Below are 4,363 nucleotides of genomic sequence, written 5' to 3' on the forward strand. Positions count from 1 at the left end.
CTCCTTTGCTCTGTCTCGCTACCACTGGTCTGTACCCTTGTACTTCAAAATGCGCCTCATCTGATAACGTAACTTTTCTCCATTCATCTGTCGTCCAGCCTTTATGACTGAGTGCCCACCGCAGCCGTTTTTTCTTCACAGCAGCAGTCAATAATTGTTTATTTACAGGCTTTCTGGCAGTTCTGCCAACGTCAAAGAGCTTTCGTTGAACAGTTAAAAGATCAACATTTACGCCAGCTGAAGCCAAATCTCTTTATAGATCTTTACTGGTTTTCATGGGATCTTTCGCACTATTTCCTATAAGCTTGTCATCGTGAGGGATTGTCTTGCATTTTCTTACACATCTTCCTCGATGCAGTACTCCACAATCACCAGTGTCATCAGCTCTTCAGAATCTGATCAACAGTTGACTTTGCCATTCTCAAATTTTCGGCGATCTGTTTGATACTTAAATCAGCATTTTTTGTAAGAGAAACGATACTTGCATGCTCCCTAGGTGTAACATTCATCATGAATTTCAGCAGTAATCATGAAATGAAGGGATAATTTGGTGAAACCACATTCGCTCACAGAACACTCTTGCAGGAATAGCTTTACAGAACAACAGCTGTTGGAGCACTGACAAGAATCGCAGGGTAACACCACAGCTGATCATTGTCAGAAGTCAGTAATAAATTCTTCTGAAAAGAAAAGAACCCAAACTACATTAATTAGGCCAGAGACTAAGACATAATGAGACAACTACAAAATTTACTTCTGTCACAATTAATCTGCACATTACTGTATACTCAGATACAGTGTTCTTGTTTTCACTCCAAGTTTTTCATTGATAAACTTGAGAAAGTCTCATCCACTAGGCTTCAGTTTTTCAACACTGGTAAACTCTAAAGAGAGAGTTACCTTTGCTCAGTTTTGTGTACACTAATCACAATTTCGTTTTTTCATGTGATAGTCTGAGAAAGCGTCTTCTGATCGGCTTCAAACTTTCAACATTGTTGTATTCTAATAAAAAGGTTGGGATTATTACTGGATACACAGGTGCCAATTTTCCTAAGTTAATTTTAAAATGGTATGGCACTTTACATAAAATTTTCTAAGTTGCCGAAATCCTTAATGTCTGACATATTTCTTAAAAAATAATGATTTTTTTTTTTTGGCTCAGATTGTGTAGGTACAAATTTCCTCACATTATTAATAAAATAATTGCTAGATTCTTTGCAATAACTGGAGAATATCTTCTCTGATCGGTTTCAAACTTTTAGCATTCGTCCTTTTTTTTTTTCATTCAAATGAAGATTCGCATCTGTTTTGAATTATGTTAATTTTAGTTTGCCAACTTCAATAAACAAACTGGTTTACGTGTAATGACTGGAGAATGCCTCTTCCGATCAGCTTCAAACTTCAAGCACTACGTTACCTAACGCAAAGAAAAGTTTGGCGTAATTTTGGGCTGTATAGGTTCCTGTATGCAAATTTTTACCAAAGAAATTGTTAGTTATTTTACTGGTCTTCATGTGATTATTTCTCAATGTGTTAACCGATCGCCTTCAACCCTTCAATGTTGATACCTTCGGAATGCAACTCCTGAGCGACTTAAACATTAAAATGGTATAAAATACCGACAGGTTGTTAGGTAAGACACATATGCAACAGTTAGGTATCTTTATTATGAAACGTTTCGCCTACACAGTAGGCTTCTTCAGTCAAGTCTGTACTCGACTGAAGAAGCCGACTGTGTAGGCGAAACGATTCATAATAAAGATACCTAACTGTTGCATATGTGTCTCACCTAACATCCTGAGCGACTTACAACTTAAAGTGCTAAAGTATTTCGGGATATTGATCTTTGTACGATAACTTCTGACTATAAACTCAAAGTTGTTGTATCTTAGTGGGAGATTTGAATTAGATTTAGGTTGTATTGATGACAGTTTTGTAATTTTTGTTGAAAAAGAAAATTTAGTTAAAAGTTTGTAGCAGATAACAGCGGGTAACAGCAGCAGCAGCAGCAGCAGCAGCAGCAGCAGCAGCAGCAGCAGCAGCAGCAGCAGCAGCAGCAGCAGCAGCAGCAGCAGCAGCAGCAGCAGAGGACAGAAGCAGCGGTCAAAAACAGCAGCAGCAGCACCAGCGAACAACAACAGCAGACAGCAGCAACAGGCAGCAGCAGCAGCAGCAGCAGCAGCAGCAGCAGCAGCAGGCAACAAGAGCAGCAGCAGCAGCAGCAGCAGCAGAGGACAGAAGCAGCGGTCAAAAACAGCAGCAGCAGCACCAGCGAACAACAACAGCAGACAGCAGCAACAGGCAGCAGCAGAGGACAGAAACAGCAGGCAAGAGCAGTAGAGGCAGGTAACAGCAACAGCAGGCAACAAAGCAGCAGAGGCAGGCAACAGCAGCAGAAGGCAACAACAGCAATACCACCGAACAGCAGCCTGGTGGCTATAGCTCTCGCTTCACACACAGAGGGTCCGGGTTCGATTCCCGGCGCATGGAAACACTTCGACACGTTTCCTTATATCTGTTATCATGTTCACCTAGCAGCAAATAGGTACCTGGATGTTAGTCGACTGGTGTGGGTCGCATCCTGGGGGACAAGATTGAGGACCACAATGAAAATAAGTTAGACAGTCCTTGATGACGCACTGACTTTTTTGGGTTATCCTGGGCGGCTAACCCTCCGGGGTTAAAAATCAGAACGAAATCTAATCTTAACAGCAGACAGCAGCAAAAGGTATCAATAGCGACAGGCAGCAACAGTGGACAGTAGCACCAGGCAACAGCGGACAGCAGCAGCAGACAGCAGCAGCAGGCAGCAGCAGCAATCAGTAACAGCAGGTAACGACAGCAGAATCAGGAAACTAAAGCAGCAGGCATCAACAGCAGCATCAACAACAGGAAACAGCAGGCAACACCAACAGCAGGCAACAACAGCAGCAACAGACAACAGCAGCTGCAGCAACGCTGATAGCAGCAGGTAGCAACAGCAACAGCAGACAGCAACAACAGCAGCGGACAGCGACAGCAGCAGGCAACAGCAGCAGCAAGCAACAGCAGCAGCAGCAGGCAACAACAGCAGCAGGAACAGCAGACGACAACAGCAGCAGCACCAACACCGGACAGCAGCAACAGGTAGCAACAATAACAGCGGACAGCAGCAGCAGGCAGCAACAGCGGACAGCATCAACAGGCAACAAAAGTAACAGCAGGCAATAGCAAAAGCAGACAGCAGCAGCAGGTAGCAACAGGAGCAGTAGAAGCAGACAACAACAACAGCAACAGGCAACAAAAGCAGCAGCAAGTAACAGCAGCAGCAGTAGTCAACAGCAGCAGCAACAGCGGACAGCAGCAAACAATAACAGCAGACAGGAGCAGCAGCAGGCAACTACAGAAGCAGTAGACAGTGGCAGGCAACAACAACAGCAAAACATCGGACAACAGCAACAGCAGAGAGTAGCAGCGGCAGGTAACAACATCAGCAGACAGCAACTGCGGACAGAAGCAGCAGGCAACAACAGCAGCAACAGCGGATAACAGCAGCAGGCAACAATAGCAGCAACACCAGAGAACTGCAGCAGCAGGCAACAACGACAGCAACAATGGACAGCAGCAGGCAGCAACAACAGAGGACAGCATAAGCAGCAGGCAACAACAACAGCAGCAGCAGCAGCAGCAGCAGCAGCAGCAGCAGCAGCAGCAGGCAACACTGGCCATCATAATAGCAGGGAAGTTTAAGATTTACAGGGAGCCTGCTCTCTCATCACTGGCTGGACACAACCACAAAATTATCCATCTGACCTTTCTTTATTTCCTATCCTAATTGGTGTCTCACAGAGGGGTCGTGGCCAGGATGTAGTCGTTCTCAGTCGTTCCTGCCTCAGTGGGGGTCGTGGTCAGGATGTGGCCGTTCTCAGTCGTTCCTGCCTCAGAGGAGGTCGTGGCCAGGATGTGGTCATTCTCAGTCGCTCCTGCGTCAGAGGGGGTTGTGGCCACGATGTGGTCGTTCCTGCCTCAGACGGTGCCCTGGCCAGGATATAGTCGCTCTTAATCGTTCCTGCCTCAGAGGGGGTCGTGGCCAGGATGTGGTCTTTTCAGTCGTTCCTGCCTAGAGGGGGTCGTGGCAAGGATGTGGTCGTACTCAGTCATTGCTGCATCATAGGGTGTCATGGGGATGTACCCGTTCCTACTTGAGAGGGGGTAGAGGGAGGATGTCGTTCTCAATCGTTCCTGCCTGGGGGGGGGGATGTTGTCGTTCTCTAGCGTCCCTGCCTCAAAGGGAATCGTGGTCAGGATCTAGTCGTTCTCTGTTTTTGTTGCCAAGGCGAGGATAGGGTGGTATAGAGTCGTTGCTGCCTTGAAGAAGGTGATG

Source organism: Cherax quadricarinatus, chromosome 7 (genome assembly GCF_038502225.1).
Source record: "Cherax quadricarinatus isolate ZL_2023a chromosome 7, ASM3850222v1, whole genome shotgun sequence".
Classification (NCBI taxonomy): Eukaryota; Metazoa; Arthropoda; class Malacostraca; order Decapoda; family Parastacidae; genus Cherax; species Cherax quadricarinatus.